General features: G+C 55.6%; 2 long non-coding RNA genes across 4 annotated transcripts; both read right to left on the reverse strand.

The window, feature by feature from the left end:
• Window positions 1-2,338: 2,338 nt before the first annotated feature.
• LOC311204348 lies at window positions 2,339-6,644 on the reverse strand. 2 transcript variants are annotated; one of them, XR_014618046.1, is made up of 4 exons: window positions 6,435-6,644; window positions 4,347-4,584; window positions 3,482-3,578; window positions 2,339-2,631 (listed from the first exon to the last, which is right to left on the reverse strand). It is a non-coding gene; the product is annotated as an uncharacterized lncRNA (long non-coding RNA). The 2 variants fall into 2 exon arrangements; XR_014618047.1 differs by lacking the exon at window positions 6,435-6,644 and adding an exon at window positions 5,770-5,784.
• A 4,777-nt stretch (window positions 6,645-11,421) lies between these two features.
• On the reverse strand, window positions 11,422-14,620 carry LOC311204345. Of its 2 annotated transcripts, none has more exons than XR_014618041.1 (3): window positions 14,377-14,620; window positions 12,289-12,526; window positions 11,422-11,520 (listed from the first exon to the last, which is right to left on the reverse strand). It is a non-coding gene; the product is annotated as an uncharacterized lncRNA (long non-coding RNA). The 2 variants fall into 2 exon arrangements; XR_014618042.1 differs by lacking the exon at window positions 14,377-14,620 and adding an exon at window positions 13,712-13,730.
• Window positions 14,621-17,684: the final 3,064 nt, after the last annotated feature.

A 17,684-nucleotide genomic window follows, 5' to 3' on the forward strand; every position in this document is an offset into this window, starting at 1 on the left:
ACTGCCCGCGCGGCGCGGAGCCCCCCCTCCCGGCCCAGACACCCCGCCGGACGCCGCGGAGACACGTCCCGGCACGGACCGGCGCCGGCAGAAGGCCGGCCGCGGCTGGGGGGGGGTGGAAGGCGCGGCGCCTCGCCGCCCGCGCGCCCCGCACCGACCCCCGGCCCGCCGCGACCACTCGCGCCGCGACCCGCCGACCGCCCGGCCCCGGCCGACCCCGCGACGGGCGGCGGAACCGGAGCCTCACCGGGAGGGAGCGCCGGCATCCCGACGGGCCCCCTCATCGCCCCGGAAAGCACGGGCAGGCTCCTCGTGGCAGCTCCGCGGTTATACTGCCCGGAAAGGAGCGGGGCATGCCGGGATATACTGCCCCGGAAAGGAGCGGGGCATGCCGGGATATACTCCCCCGCAAGGGAGCGGGGCATGGCGGCGCCCATCTCCGTGCGGCTCCGGCGGAAAAATGGCCGCCGGGGGACTTCCGGGCATGGCGGCGCCCATCTCCGTGCGGCTCCGGCGGTTAAAAGGCGGCCGGGGTGCCTTCCGGGCATGGCGGCGCCCATCTCCGTGCGGCTACGGCGGAAAAATGGCCGCCGGGGGGCTTCCGGGCATGGCGGCGCCCATCTCCGTGCGGCTCCGGCGGTTAAAAGGCGGCCGGGGGGCTTCCGAGCATGGCGGCGCCCATCTCCGTGCGGCTCCGACGGAAAAATGGCCGCCGGGGGGCTTCCGGGCCCCCGTTTGGGGGCGCGAGCTTGGGGGGGGGCTACACAGCACAGCTGCCCCGTTCGGGAAGCTAAGCAGGGACCAGTTCGGTCAGCGCCCGGATGGGCGACCTCCCCCCGTCTTCGAATCCCCGCACCTAACAGTGCCCCCGCCACGTGCGCCCCTCCTCCCAAAATCTGACCCCCCCCGAGGGAGTCCCATCACCTTCGAGGGTTCCCCGGACCTGACAGTGCCCCGGCCGACCCCGCGACGGGCGAAGGAAACCCCGCCTCCCCGGGAGGGAACTTTCGGAACGCTGCGGCTTCCGTGCGCTGCGCCACCCGGGCGCAGTACCGCTGCGTGTCCGCAAGGCGGCAGCACCGAGCGATCCCGCGAGGGGGGGGGTACCGGCGCCTCTCCGGGAGGGAGCGGCCGGTGACCTCACAGCTTCCCCGTCCGGGAAGCTAAGCAGGTACCAGCTCGGTCAGCGCCCGGATGGGCGACCTCACCCCGTCTTCGAATCCCCGCACATGACAGTGACCCCCCCCCCCCGCGCGCCCCCTCCCAAAATCTGCCCCCCCGAGGGAGTCCCATCGCCTTTGGGGGTTCCCCGGACCTGACAGTGCCCCGGCCGACCCCGCGACGGGCGGCGGAACCCCCCCCTCACCGGGAGGGAGCGGCCGCCCCGCAATGGCGGCGTCCCTCGTTAAAGCGCCCTGCCGCTCGCGCTGCGCCGCCCGGCCGCAGTCCGCACGCAGCGGGCTCTGCGCGCACCCGCGCAGGAACGCGGCGAGTGTGCACGGAGGCAGCAGAACGCGGCGGCTTCCGTGCGCTGCGCCACCCGGGCGCAGTACCGCTGCGTGTCCGCAAGGCGGCAGCACCGAGGACCCCCGTGTTCGAATCCCCGCTCGGGCCTTTCCGCCAGTGCTCGGGCCTTTCCGCCAGTTCTCGGGCCTTTCCGCCAGTGCTCGTATCTCTCCGCCTCTGCTCGTATCTCTCCGCCTCTGCTCGGCCCTTTTCGGCTCCCCCTGCCCCACTAATTACCCGTCTGCCGCTGACCTGCGCTCATTAACAACCCCCCATCTCCTCCAGCGAATTCAACCCCCCTCCCAACCCTACTGCGACCCCTCTGAGAGCCCTCGAACCCCACCCTGGCCCCTGACCCCCTAGAAGGCCCCCGAAGGAACCCCCAACACCCCAAAAATAGACCCTAGAGAGACCCCCCCAGAACCCCTCAGAGACACACCCCCCCCCAAAGAGCCCCCCCACGATCCCCTAAAAAGGCCCTTAGGGCCCCCCAACTCCCCAAAGAGCCCCCCCAAAAAACCCAGACCCCCCAAACAGACCCCATAAAGAACCCTAACCACCCCCCAAAAAACCTGAGACTCCTTAAAGACGCCCCCAAGCCCCTCACATCCCCCCCAAAATGAGACCCCATAAAGATCCCCTCAAAGAACCCCACACCCCCCCTTAGAGAACCCCCCCCAAAAGCCCTAGACCCCACCAAAAAGAGACCCTGTAAAGACCCCATAGTCCCCCAAAAAGAGCCAACCGCCCTGACTCAGCTGCTGCCAGCCCCATCGATGGAAAGATGCCACAACAACAGTGGCCTTGGCCACGCTTTCTTGGAAACAACTGGTTCCCTCATCACCTCTGAATAATAAAAATTCTAAGGCATTTTACAACAATGTCCAATACAACAGTAAACTGCTGCCAAGTATAACCCAGAAAATTGTCAGCCGATTCTCCTCTGTCGAAACCGTTGCCAGCTTTGGGCTGAGATGCCTCCAAGGTTTGGTCACCTTCGTCTTCAGCCAACATTGCCAAGTCTCTTGGCTGTTCTTCTGGATCCCCTGGAAGAAGACTGGTGACTGCCTGGAGAAGTGACTCAATCTGCTCTTCTGTTAGTCTTTCCTCACTTTCTTCCACCATCTGCAGGTCAAAAACCAATACATTGTTATTCAATCCATACTTCCTTCCTCAGCTCCAAACAGGAAGACTCGGCCCCAGTAAATACTGCTTTCAATGGATGCAAGACGTAGCCTGAACTCATCACAAAAGCATTTTACAAAGTGGAACTCTTGTAATATTGATAACAACACAAAACAAAAAAGCTCCCTTGATAGCCACGACAGCTGGCATGCCACAGTGAGACCCTGCTTCTGTTACAAGGAGAACACCACGCTCAGAACAGGCTTTCCTCCTAAAGCCTCTCAGCCTAAGAAAAACCAAACCAAAATACCCAAAGAATTCCCACAAACTAGAAACCCCCACAAAGCCCAAAAACCAAAGAAGCCACAAACCCCCATTAAAGACACACACAAACCCCAGACCCCACAAGAAAAGCTGCGGGAACTCAAAACACCACAGAAGCCCCTAGCCCTCCCCCAAACCCGCAACCCACAGAACCCCAAAGCCTTCAAAAGGCAGAGAACCAAAACCCCCCCTTAGAACCCCAGTTAAAAAAAACAAACCAACAGAAAAACCTCACAAGCCCACACTAACCCCACAAATCCCAGACCCTGTAAAAAAACCAACCCACCCAACCCCTATAGCCACAAAAACCAGGAAAAAAGAAAAAAAAATCAGTAAAACTACAAACACCTTACCAACCTCCTTGGCTCATTTTCTGAGAGGAGCCTGCACCAGCAGACAGACTAACACATTTTACTCCTAAACTCGGTTCTCTGCGTTCTTTCTCTGCCCCTTCTCTACATCCTTTTCTTTCAACTTCCTCTTCCTACCCACAAGGCTGTCTAAACCAATGGATAGAAACACTAACCCAGGTAACAGTACATCCAGTTCAGATAAAGGCAATGAAATCACCAGCGCCAATACTACGACCTTCTTACAGGTACCACAAGCTCCCAAGAACTCACCTGTAACAGGAAAAGAGGAGAAACCATAGAGACCTTAAATGCAATACGCCAAAACCCGAAAGAGACTTATTCTTGTATATTGAATGTTAAAATCACATGCATAATTACTGAATTCTTTACAGCTGAAAACATATTTTTAGAAGACGACCCTGACAGTCTACCTGCAACTGCTGCAAGATGTCTATAATAAACCCCCACAATTTTCTGTAATTAAAAAAAAAACAAAACAAAAAAAAAAACAGGAAAGAATGCAATCAATCATCCAGGTAATTCTGAGTTAACTGATGCCCTGAATGGGACAAGTCGAACCCAAGCTAACACCAGCCAGTTTACTGCAATGCTTGTCTAGCATACACGTATATAAATCAAAATGACATGTGGCTAGAGGCCAGGTGCAAAAAAAATAAGACATTTGCACACCACAGCAGACAACCTGCCGAGGGCCACGATATGATATGCTGCAGCAGAGTCTTGTGGCTGTTCGCTCAAACACGCTGGTGGAATAGTCTGCATAACCGGCCCTGTGCACGATTTACATGGGGTTTTCTAAGCTATGCCTGATGTGGCTAAGGGATTTTTACTGGGCAATCCTGGTTTAAGACCAGTCTCGGCTCCTAAGGAATGCCAGCCAACAAAGATGTTTTCAGCCGTTAACAAGAGGAACAGAAATCCAACGACGAGCTGCTGCTTTTAAAACGTGGAGTCATCATTGTGACAAATGGCACCACGCAGATCTCTGTTAACACATTTGTAGACAAAGTGGAAGACCTGGGGTTGGGGACAGCTGTGCAACTCAGCCTTCATTTCCCGAGGGCAGGTATGCTCCGTCAGCTGCTGCCAGGTGTCGTCGACAACAAGAAACGGGCTGCACTCTGCCGTCTTGTCCACCTCGAACTTCTCAGCGCAGAGCTGGCGAACATCTTCGGTGGTTATAGACAGTCTCACCAGGAAAGATCTTTCCTGTACATCCACAGTACACTCCCTGGAACGCAACATGAAGGTGGTTCTGTAGAATGAGAAAACACACATCAGCAACTCAAAAACCCCAACAGCTGAAGCGTCAGCAACAAACCTGTCCCCACACTGAGACTCACCCCCGCGATTCCCACGCCCGACAGCCACCTCGCCAACTGCAATACTGGTGGCAAAACTGTGGCAAGCGGAACAGAAATTCCTAAGCCAACACCCTCCTTTCCTCATATTACACTCTAACCCTGCAATTACAGCCAAACAGGACTTGTCCTGCCGAGCAAAACCAGGAAACAAAATGCAGTGAGGCTAAGCAATGTCTGAGGCAGCAGGGTCGAGAGATGGTGCTGCTGCACTACTGCCACAAAACAGGCACCTCCTATGGCCGTGTCAGTCAGAAGGAATAAGAAAAAAGCCTCTGCCAGTGGCAGCAAACGGTGCTGATCCCCAAGTTACTGCGTGATAAGCCATCTGCATTCTTATGCTGCAGCACGCAAAGTGTTTTAGGGTGCTTCAGTCCAGTCAGGACACTTTCATTGCATTAAACCGGTGACAATCTGGGGTCCGAGCCCGATTTAACCGGCTTTCCCATGACAGCTTTTTTTCTTTTTTACAGTAAGGCTTAGAGGGAAGCAGAAAGAAAGCTTCCTCGGCAACATTAGGCTAAACCCTAATGGCAAAAGCCTCGTGGCAAAAGCTGGACCTTTTTTCTGTGTTGAAACTGACATGTTCTTACAACTCCGATAACATGGAAAAAGTCTAAGTGCACCCTACAAGGAAATGCAGTTCTACCTTTCAGAAAGCATTTAAAGAGGAAAAAAAACCAAGCAACAACTGGGGGAAAAGCAACCACAAACATCTTTTGAACACATGAACAAAGCAAGCTGCTGTAGTGTGCTTTTTTAAAAAAAAAAAGACATTAACTGTGGTTACAGACTGAAAAAGATACAATTAAAGGAAGTGGAAAAATGGCACAGTGAGAAAGACCTGTTTATCAACTCAGCGGGTGCCAATGTCTGTATGCTAAACCAATCAGGCACGCTAAATCACAATGGCAAAGATGTACATTGCACAAAAGCAAGCCAGCAAAAGCTACCATTGAGAAGGTGGTTCTACCACTTAAGTTCCAAGAAGCACTCTTATCTTTAACAAAGTATTTTTACAGCTTGCAAACTGAAACACTGAAGCTTTGCAGCAGCATTTAAACGAGGTCAGGACTGACCCTGACGAAACAGGGCCTATCCGTTTCTGTTACCGGGGTGAAGCAATTATGAAAAATCAGCCCTAGAGGAGGAAAATCAAGCTGCAGTTTTAGTTCCTAATGTATGTAACACACAGATGTTTTTAAAAGCACGCGCTTTAGACAGACGGGACTGCTTCGAGAAGAGGCTGAAGCTCCCACAAGCACTCCTAACATATACTAAGTATCAAAGTTATTTATGGAGCGGCAGAAAATTGTACTCAATCATCCTCACAATATGGCATTTTTTGCCTTTTCATCCTAGAGACGGAGGGAGGATGAAGGCCTTCCGGGGTCCGAGAGCTGATAAAACTGCAGGAGCCCATCACAAGTGTAGCTACCACATTGTTAAGTCACGATGACTCCCCCTGCTCGATCGAAAATATCTCACCTCATAAGGCAGAGTCCATCAGTAGATTCCCAGGTCACACAGGCCTGCACTCTGCGAGCTGAACAGCTTTCTGTACTTCCACTTTACAGCGGAACCATGAGACTCTCTTGTTATGCTACTGATGTTGCCAACTTTAGGACCACCCTTGGATGGATTTCTACTCCAACAATGTCATCAAAATCTGCGCTGTGAAGAAGAACCCACCTTCCCTAGTCCTTTGCTTCATTTTAAGAAAAATAAACGAATGACAGGTTACCTTCTCCATGCAGAAAACACAGATCCATCGATTCCACCACGTACTCAACTTCAGTATCCAGCTCCAGCATGTCACACCTACTCACCCAGTGTGATAACACAGTCAAGAAGTCATCATTTTCATTCAGCCTCCCTGAGACAAAGGGAATAGAGACAGTCAGAGACAAACTGCGCTTTCCTTACCAGCCTCACCGTTTGAAAGGAAAGTGTTGCTTCGCTGCCTTCGCTGAGAAGTACATCTGTATTACTCTAGATCCTCCTGTAACCAGTGCGCAGCAAAGTGGGTGTCACCTGACACTGGCTGGACAGGACGCCAATGCCAGCTTCGTCCCATACTCTCTAGCGAGCGCAAATCCGACGATGCACACTTTGAGGCGTGCTCTCCTCAGGCAGCAACTCTGTCTTCTGCAGGATCTGCTGGAGATGCCCCTCGTTTCATGAACTGCTGCCAACAGCACCTGCATTTATGGAGAATAAAGCATATTCAAGGGCCAGCTTGCTGTCTGGGACAGTGAGATATAGAATGAAAAAAAAAAAAAAGAACACCAGACAACAGGCTAGAGAAATTTTTGGAGAAAACAAGACAGGTGCAGATCACGACAAAGAGATGGAAAAGGAAAGTAACTGCAGTGGCCTGCAGGACAGAGATGGAAGACGAAAAAAGGAGGAAGAGAAAGCAGGAAAAAAGCACAGAGAGAAAAAGAAAAGGGAGAGGGAGATGAAGAAAGAGAAAGGGAGAGAAGAAAAGGGAGCAGGACAGTACAATAGAGAAGTACAGGCAAGGGGAAAAAAAAAAAAAATCAGAGGAGTAGTAAGAAAGGGCAGGGGTCAGTGGAGGGCTGGGAAGGACCAAGACTCACAAGAAGGACAACAGGTTCTGGATGGGTAACCACCCAACTCTTAAACTTTTGGGGACTTAATGGGTACAAGGTATCCAAGAAGAAAGCTCAAATAGCAAGCCAAACAGTAATGTCTCCAATGGGCTTGGACATTTCACAAGGGCAACAAAGGCTGACAAGGAAACAAAAGGCAGAGCAGAACCTGTGCTCCATTTTCATTTACCATAAAAAATTATAGAAACCCCGCGAGCCACGGAACCCCCAAAAACCCAATTAAAACCACAAAAGAAACCCAAACCAGAAAACCAACAAAAGACCAGAGCAAAATAACCACCGAGCCGAAGAAACCAGCAAACCCGGAAACCCCAGACACCACAAGAACCCCCGATAACCACTGAACGCCACAGCAGCCACAAGAGAAGCCCTAAGCCCTCCTCTGCCAAAACAGCCCCGCGAGACAGAAAACCCACAAGCCGCAACTAGAGAGAGACACAGACCCACGCAAACCCCCAAATCCCCCCAAACCTGCCAGCCCCGCGGCCCGGACACGCTCAGACTGACCGGAAGAGTCCAGTCGCGCCCCGCCCCGCCGGCCCCTTCGGTGCCCCGTGTCTCCCGTGCCGGCTGCTCGGGGAACGGGAGCTCTGGCCCGGCCGCACCCCCGAGCCCCCGCCGCGACCCCCTCCGCGCACTGCCCGCGCGGCGCGGAGCCCCCCCTCCCGGCCCAGACACCCCGCCGGACGCCGCGGAGACACGTCCCGGCACGGACCGGCGCCGGCAGAAGGCCGGCCGCGGCTGGGGGGGGGTGGAAGGCGCGGCGCCTCGCCGCCCGCGCGCCCCGCACCGACCCCCGGCCCGCCGCGACCACTCGCGCCGCGACCCGCCGACCGCCCGGCCCCGGCCGACCCCGCGACGGGCGGCGGAACCGGAGCCTCACCGGGAGGGAGCGCCGGCATCCCGACGGGCCCCCTCATCGCCCCGGAAAGCACGGGCAGGCTCCTCGTGGCAGCTCCGCGGTTATACTGCCCGGAAAAGAGCGGGGCATGCCGGGATATACTGCCCCGGAAAGGAGCGGGGCATGCCGGGATATACTCCCCCGCAAGGGAGCGGGGCATGGCGGCGCCCATCTCCGTGCGGCTCCGGCGGAAAAATGGCCGCCGGGGGACTTCCGGGCATGGCGGCGCCCATCTCCGTACGGCTCCGGCGGTTAAATGGCGACCGAGGGGCTTACGGGCATGGCGGCGCCCATCTCCGTGCGGCTACGGCGGAAAAATGGCCGCCGGGGGGCTTCCGGGCATGGCGGCGCCCATCTCCGTGCGGCTCCGGCGGTTAAAAGGCGGCCGGGGGGCTTCCGAGCATGGCGGCGCCCATCTCCGTGCGGCTCCGACGGAAAAATGGCCGCCGGGGGGCTTCCGGGCCCCCGTTTGGGGGCGCGAGCTTGGGGGGGGGCTACACAGCACAGCTGCCCCGTTCGGGAAGCTAAGCAGGGACCAGTTCGGTCAGCGCCCGGATGGGCGACCTCCCCCCGTCTTCGAATCCCCGCACCTAACAGTGCCCCCGCCACGTGCGCCCCTCCTCCCAAAATCTGACCCCCCCCGAGGGAGTCCCATCACCTTCGAGGGTTCCCCGGACCTGACAGTGCCCCGGCCGACCCCGCGACGGGCGAAGGAAACCCCGCCTCCCCGGGAGGGAACTTTCGGAACGCTGCGGCTTCCGTGCGCTGCGCCACCCGGGCGCAGTACCGCTGCGTGTCCGCAAGGCGGCAGCACCGAGCGATCCCGCGAGGGGGGGGGTACCGGCGCCTCTCCGGGAGGGAGCGGCCGGTGACCTCACAGCTTCCCCGTCCGGGAAGCTAAGCAGGTACCAGCTCGGTCAGCGCCCGGATGGGCGACCTCACCCCGTCTTCGAATCCCCGCACATGACAGTGACCCCCCCCCCCCGCGCGCCCCCTCCCAAAATCTGCCCCCCCGAGGGAGTCCCATCGCCTTCGGGGGTTCCCCGGACCTGACAGTGCCCCGGCCGACCCCGCGACGGGCGGCGGAACCCCCCCCTCACCGGGAGGGAGCGGCCGCCCCGCAATGGCGGCGTCCCTCGTTAAAGCGCCCTGCCGCTCGCGCTGCGCCGCCCGGCCGCAGTCCGCACGCAGCGGGCTCTGCGCGCACCCGCGCAGGAACGCGGCGAGTGTGCACGGAGGCAGCAGAACGCGGCGGCTTCCGTGCGCTGCGCCACCCGGGCGCAGTACCGCTGCGTGTCCGCAAGGCGGCAGCACCGAGGACCCCCGTGTTCGAATCCCCGCTCGGGCCTTTCCGCCAGTGCTCGGGCCTTTCCGCCAGTGCTCGTATCTCTCCGCCTCTGCTCGTATCTCTCCGCCTCTGCTCGGCCCTTTTCGGCTCCCCCTGCCCCACTAATTACCCGTCTGCCGCTGACCTGCGCTCATTAACAACCCCCCATCTCCTCCAGCGAATTCAACCCCCCTCCCAACCCTACTGCGACCCCTCTGAGAGCCCTCGAACCCCACCCTGGCCCCTGACCCCCTAGAAGACCCCCGAAGGAACCCCCAACACCCCAAAAATAGACCCTAGAGAGACCCCCCCAGAACCCCTCAGAGACACACCCCCGCCCAAAGAGCCCCCCCACGATCCCCTAAAAAGGCCCTTAGGGCCCCCCAACTCCCCAAAGAGCCCCCCCAAAAAACCCAGACCCCCCAAACAGACCCCATAAAGAACCCTAACCACCCCCCAAAAAACCTGAGACTCCTTAAAGACGCCCCCAAGCCCCTCACATCCCCCCCAAAATGAGACCCCATAAAGATCCCCTCAAAGAACCCCACACCCCCCCTTAGAGAACCCCCCCCAAAAGCCCTAGACCCCACCAAAAAGAGACCCTGTAAAGACCCCATAGTCCCCCAAAAAGAGCCAACCGCCCTGACTCAGCTGCTGCCAGCCCCATCGATGGAAAGATGCCACAACAACAGTGGCCTTGGCCACGCTTTCTTGGAAACAACTGGTTCCCTCATCACCTCTGAATAATAAAAATTCTAAGGCATTTTACAACAATGTCCAATACAACAGTAAACTGCTGCCAAGTATAACCCAGAAAATTGTCAGCCGATTCTCCTCTGTCGAAACCGTTGCCAGCTTTGGGCTGAGATGCCTCCAAGGTTTGGTCACCTTCGTCTTCAGCCAACATTGCCAAGTCTCTTGGCTGTTCTTCTGGATCCCCTGGAAGAAGACTGGTAGACTGCCTGGAGAAGTGACTCAATCTGCTCTTCTGTTAGTCTTTCCTCACTTTCTTCCACCATCTGCAGGTCAAAAACCAATACATTGTTATTCAATCCATACTTCCTTCCTCAGCTCCAAACAGGAAGACTCGGCCCCAGTAAATACTGCTTTCAATGGATGCAAGACGTAGCCTGAACTCATCACAAAAGCATTTTACAAAGTGGAACTCTTGTAATATTGATAACAACACAAAACAAAAAAGCTCCCTTGTTAGCCACGACAGCTGGCATGCCACAGTGAGACCCTGCTTCTGTTACAAGGAGAACACCACGCTCAGAACAGGCTTTCCTCCTAAAGCCTCTCAGCCTAAGAAAAACCAAACCAAAATACCCAAAGAATTCCCACAAACTAGAAACCCCCACAAAGCCCAAAAACCAAAGAAGCCACAAACCCCCATTAAAGACACACACAAACCCCAGACCCCACAAGAAAAGCTGCGGGAACTCAAAACACCACAGAAGCCCCTAGCCCTCCCCCAAACCCGCAACCCACAGAACCCCAAAGCCTTCAAAAGGCAGAGAACCAAAACCCCCCCTTAGAACCCCAGTTAAAAAAAACAAACCAACAGAAAAACCTCACAAGCCCACACTAACCCCACAAATCCCAGAGCCTGTAAAAAAACCAACCCACCCAACCCCTATAGCCACAAAAACCAGGAAAAAAGAAAAAAAAATCAGTAAAACTACAAACACCTTACCAACCTCCTTGGCTCATTTTCTGAGAGGAGCCTGCACCAGCAGACAGACTAACACATTTTACTCCTAAACTCGGTTCTCTGCGTTCTTTCTCTGCCCCTTCTCTACATCCTTTTCTTTCAACTTCCTCTTCCTACCCACAAGGCTGTCTAAACCAATGGATAGAAACACTAACCCAGGTAACAGTACATCCAGTTCAGATAAAGGCAATGAAATCACCAGCGCCAATACTACGACCTTCTTACAGGTACCACAAGCTCCCAAGAACTCACCTGTAACAGGAAAAGAGGAGAAACCATAGAGACCTTAAATGCAATACGCCAAAACCCGAAAGAGACTTATTCTTGTATATTGAATGTTAAAATCACATGCATAATTACTGAATTCTTTACAGCTGAAAACATATTTTTAGAAGACGACCCTGACAGTCTACCTGCAACTGCTGCAAGATGTCTATAATAAACCCCCACAATTTTCTGTAATTAAAAAAAAAACAAAACAAAAAAAAAAACAGGAAAGAATGCAATCAATCATCCAGGTAATTCTGAGTTAACTGATGCCCTGAATGGGACAAGTCGAACCCAAGCTAACACCAGCCAGTTTACTGCAATGCTTGTCTAGCATACACGTATATAAATCAAAATGACATGTGGCTAGAGGCCAGGTGCAAAAAAAATAAGACATTTGCACACCACAGCAGACAACCTGCCGAGGGCCACGATATGATATGCTGCAGCAGAGTCTTGTGGCTGTTCGCTCAAACACGCTGGTGGAATAGTCTGCATAACCGGCCCTGTGCACGATTTACATGGGGTTTTCTAAGCTATGCCTGATGTGGCTAAGGGATTTTTACTGGGCAATCCTGGTTTAAGACCAGTCTCGGCTCCTAAGGAATGCCAGCCAACAAAGATGTTTTCAGCCGTTAACAAGAGGAACAGAAATCCAACGACGAGCTGCTGCTTTTAAAACGTGGAGTCATCATTGTGACAAATGGCACCACGCAGATCTCTGTTAACACATTTGTAGACAAAGTGGAAGACCTGGGGTTGGGGACAGCTGTGCAACTCAGCCTTCATTTCCCGAGGGCAGGTATGCTCCGTCAGCTGCTGCCAGGTGTCGTCGACAACAAGAAACGGGCTGCACTCTGCCGTCTTGTCCACCTCGAACTTCTCAGCGCAGAGCTGGCGAACATCTTCGGTGGTTATAGACAGTCTCACCAGGAAAGATCTTTCCTGTACATCCACAGTACACTCCCTGGAACGCAACATGAAGGTGGTTCTGTAGAATGAGAAAACACACATCAGCAACTCAAAAACCCCAACAGCTGAAGCGTCAGCAACAAACCTGTCCCCACACTGAGACTCACCCCCGCGATTCCCACGCCCGACAGCCACCTCGCCAACTGCAATACTGGTGGCAAAACTGTGGCAAGCGGAACAGAAATTCCTAAGCCAACACCCTCCTTTCCTCATATTACACTCTAACCCTGCAATTACAGCCAAACAGGACTTGTCCTGCCGAGCAAAACCAGGAAACAAAATGCAGTGAGGCTAAGCAATGTCTGAGGCAGCAGGGTCGAGAGATGGTGCTGCTGCACTACTGCCACAAAACAGGCACCTCCTATGGCCGTGTCAGTCAGAAGGAATAAGAAAAAAGCCTCTGCCAGTGGCAGCAAACGGTGCTGATCCCCAAGTTACTGCGTGATAAGCCATCTGCATTCTTATGCTGCAGCACGCAAAGTGTTTTAGGGTGCTTCAGTCCAGTCAGGACACTTTCATTGCATTAAACCGGTGACAATCTGGGGTCCGAGCCCGATTTAACCGGCTTTCCCATGACAGCTTTTTTTCTTTTTTACAGTAAGGCTTAGAGGGAAGCAGAAAGAAAGCTTCCTCGGCAACATTAGGCTAAACCCTAATGGCAAAAGCCTCGTGGCAAAAGCTGGACCTTTTTTCTGTGTTGAAACTGACATGTTCTTACAACTCCGATAACATGGAAAAAGTCTAAGTGCACCCTACAAGGAAATGCAGTTCTACCTTTCAGAAAGCATTTAAAGAGGAAAAAAAACCAAGCAACAACTGGGGGAAAAGCAACCACAAACATCTTTTGAACACATGAACAAAGCAAGCTGCTGTAGTGTGCTTTTTTAAAAAAAAAAAGACATTAACTGTGGTTACAGACTGAAAAAGATACAATTAAAGGAAGTGGAAAAATGGCACAGTGAGAAAGACCTGTTTATCAACTCAGCGGGTGCCAATGTCTGTATGCTAAACCAATCAGGCACGCTAAATCACAATGGCAAAGATGTACATTGCACAAAAGCAAGCCAGCAAAAGCTACCATTGAGAAGGTGGTTCTACCACTTAAGTTCCAAGAAGCACTCTTATCTTTAACAAAGTATTTTTACAGCTTGCAAACTGAAACACTGAAGCTTTGCAGCAGCATTTAAACGAGGTCAGGACTGACCCTGACGAAACAGGGCCTATCCGTTTCTGTTACCGGGGTGAAGCAATTATGAAAAATCAGCCCTAGAGGAGGAAAATCAAGCTGCAGTTTTAGTTCCTAATGTATGTAACACACAGATGTTTTTAAAAGCACGCGCTTTAGACAGACGGGACTGCTTCGAGAAGAGGCTGAAGCTCCCACAAGCACTCCTAACATATACTAAGTATCAAAGTTATTTATGGAGCGGCAGAAAATTGTACTCAATCATCCTCACAATATGGCATTTTTTGCCTTTTCATCCTAGAGACGGAGGGAGGATGAAGGCCTTCCGGGGTCCGAGAGCTGATAAAACTGCAGGAGCCCATCACAAGTGTAGCTACCACATTGTTAAGTCACGATGACTCCCCCTGCTCGATCGAAAATATCTCACCTCATAAGGCAGAGTCCATCAGTAGATTCCCAGGTCACACAGGCCTGCACTCTGCGAGCTGAACAGCTTTCTGTACTTCCACTTTACAGCGGAACCATGAGACTCTCTTGTTATGCTACTGATGTTGCCAACTTTAGGACCACCCTTGGATGGATTTCTACTCCAACAATGTCATCAAAATCTGCGCTGTGAAGAAGAACCCACCTTCCCTAGTCCTTTGCTTCATTTTAAGAAAAATAAACGAATGACAGGTTACCTTCTCCATGCAGAAAACACAGATCCATCGATTCCACCACGTACTCAACTTCAGTATCCAGCTCCAGCATGTCACACCTACTCACCCAGTGTGATAACACAGTCAAGAAGTCATCATTTTCATTCAGCCTCCCTGAGACAAAGGGAATAGAGACAGTCAGAGACAAACTGCGCTTTCCTTACCAGCCTCACCGTTTGAAAGGAAAGTGTTGCTTCGCTGCCTTCGCTGAGAAGTACATCTGTATTACTCTAGATCCTCCTGTAACCAGTGCGCAGCAAAGTGGGTGTCACCTGACACTGGCTGGACAGGACGCCAATGCCAGCTTCGTCCCATACTCTCTAGCGAGCGCAAATCCGACGATGCACACTTTGAGGCGTGCTCTCCTCAGGCAGCAACTCTGTCTTCTGCAGGATCTGCTGGAGATGCCCCTCGTTTCATGAACTGCTGCCAACAGCACCTGCATTTATGGAGAATAAAGCATATTCAAGGGCCAGCTTGCTGTCTGGGACAGTGAGATATAGAATGAAAAAAAAAAAAAAGAACACCAGACAACAGGCTAGAGAAATTTTTGGAGAAAACAAGACAGGTGCAGATCACGACAAAGAGATGGAAAAGGAAAGTAACTGCAGTGGCCTGCAGGACAGAGATGGAAGACGAAAAAAGGAGGAAGAGAAAGCAGGAAAAAAGCACAGAGAGAAAAAGAAAAGGGAGAGGGAGATGAAGAAAGAGAAAGGGAGAGAAGAAAAGGGAGCAGGACAGTACAATAGAGAAGTACAGGCAAGGGGAAAAAAAAAAAAAATCAGAGGAGTAGTAAGAAAGGGCAGGGGTCAGTGGAGGGCTGGGAAGGACCAAGACTCACAAGAAGGACAACAGGTTCTGGATGGGTAACCACCCAACTCTTAAACTTTTGGGGACTTAATGGGTACAAGGTATCCAAGAAGAAAGCTCAAATAGCAAGCCAAACAGTAATGTCTCCAATGGGCTTGGACATTTCACAAGGGCAACAAAGGCTGACAAGGAAACAAAAGGCAGAGCAGAACCTGTGCTCCATTTTCATTTACCATAAAAAATTATAGAAACCCCGCGAGCCACGGAACCCCCAAAAACCCAATTAAAACCACAAAAGAAACCCAAACCAGAAAACCAACAAAAGACCAGAGCAAAATAACCACCGAGCCGAAGAAACCAGCAAACCCGGAAACCCCAGACACCACAAGAACCCCCGATAACCACTGAACGCCACAGCAGCCACAAGAGAAGCCCTAAGCCCTCCTCTGCCAAAACAGCCCCGCGAGACAGAAAACCCACAAGCCGCAACTAGAGAGAGACACAGACCCACGCAAACCCCCAAATCCCCCCAAACCTGCCAGCCCCGCGGCCCGGACACGCTCAGACTGACCGGAAGAGTCCAGTCGCGCCCCGCCCCGCCGGCCCCTTCGGTGCCCCGTGTCTCCCGTGCCGGCTGCTCGGGGAACGGGAGCTCTGGCCCGGCCGCACCCCCGAGCCCCCGCCGCGACCCCCTCCGCGCACTGCCCGCGCGGCGCGGAGCCCCCCCTCCCGGCCCAGACACCCCGCCGGACGCCGCGGAGACACGTCCCGGCACGGACCGGCGCCGGCAGAAGGCCGGCCGCGGCTGGGGGGGGGTGGAAGGCGCGGCGCCTCGCCGCCCGCGCGCCCCGCACCGACCCCCGGCCCGCCGCGACCACTCGCGCCGCGACCCGCCGACCGCCCGGCCCCGGCCGACCCCGCGACGGGCGGCGGAACCGGAGCCTCACCGGGAGGGAGCGCCGGCATCCCGACGGGCCCCCTCATCGCCCCGGAAAGCACGGGCAGGCTCCTCGTGGCAGCTCCGCGGTTATACTGCCCGGAAAGGAGCGGGGCATGCCGGGATATACTGCCCCGGAAAGGAGCGGGGCATGCCGGGATATACTCCCCCGCAAGGGAGCGGGGCATGGCGGCGCCCATCTCCGTGCGGCTCCGGCGGAAAAATGGCCGCCGGGGGACTTCCGGGCATGGCGGCGCCCATCTCCGTGCGGCTCCGGCGGTTAAAAGGCGGCCGGGGTGCCTTCCGGGCATGGCGGCGCCCATCTCCGTGCGGCTACGGCGGAAAAATGGCCGCCGGGGGGCTTCCGGGCATGGCGGCGCCCATCTCCGTGCGGCTCCGGCGGTTAAAAGGCGGCCGGGGGGCTTCCGAGCATGGCGGCGCCCATCTCCGTGCGGCTCCGACGGAAAAATGGCCGCCGGGGGGCTTCCGGGCCCCCGTTTGGGGGCGCGAGCTTGGGGGGGGGCTACACAGCACAGCTGCCCCGTTCGGGAAGCTAAGCAGGGACCAGTTCGGTCAGCGCCCGGATGGGCGACCTCCCCCCGTCTTCGAATCCCCGCACCTAACAGTGCCCCCGCCACGTGCGCCCCTCCTCCCAAAATCTGACCCCCCCCGAGGGAGTCCCATCACCTTCGAGGGTTCCCCGGACCTGACAGTGCCCCGGCCGACCCCGCGACGGGCGAAGGAAACCCCGCCTCCCCGGGAGGGAACTTTCGGAACGCTGCGGCTTCCGTGCGCTGCGCCACCCGGGCGCAGTACCGCTGCGTGTCCGCAAGGCGGCAGCACCGAGCGATCCCGCGAGGGGGGGGGTACCGGCGCCTCTCCGGGAGGGAGCGGCCGGTGACCTCACAGCTTCCCCGTCCGGGAAGCTAAGCAGGTACCAGCTCGGTCAGCGCCCGGATGGGCGACCTCACCCCGTCTTCGAATCCCCGCACATGACAGTGACCCCCCCCCCCCGCGCGCCCCCTCCCAAAATCTGCCCCCCCGAGGGAGTCCCATCGCCTTCGGGGGTTCCCCGGACCTGACAGTGCCCCGGCCGACCCCGCGACGGGCGGCGGAACCCCCCCCTCACCGGGAGGGAGCGGCCGCCCCGCAATGGCGGCGTCCCTCGTTAAAGCGCCCTGCCGCTCGCGCTGCGCCGCCCGGCCGCAGTCCGCACGCAGCGGGCTCTGCGCGCACCCGCGCAGGAACGCGGCGAGTGTGCACGGAGGCAGCAGAACGCGGCGGCTTCCGTGCGCTGCGCCACCCGGGCGCAGTACCGCTGCGTGTCCGCAAGGCGGCAGCACCGAGGACCCCCGTGTTCGAATCCCCGCTCGGGCCTTTCCGCCAGTGCTCGGGCCTTTCCGCCAGTGCTCGTATCTCTCCGCCTCTGCTCGTATCTCTCCGCCTCTGCTCGGCCCTTTTCGGCTCCCCCTGCCCCACTAATTACCCGTCTGCCGCTGACCTGCGCTCATTAACAACCCCCCATCTCCTCCAGCGAATTCAA

This window comes from Gallinula chloropus (genome assembly GCF_964237585.1).
Source record: "Gallinula chloropus genome assembly, contig: HAP1_SCAFFOLD_313, whole genome shotgun sequence".
Classification (NCBI taxonomy): domain Eukaryota; kingdom Metazoa; phylum Chordata; class Aves; order Gruiformes; family Rallidae; genus Gallinula; species Gallinula chloropus.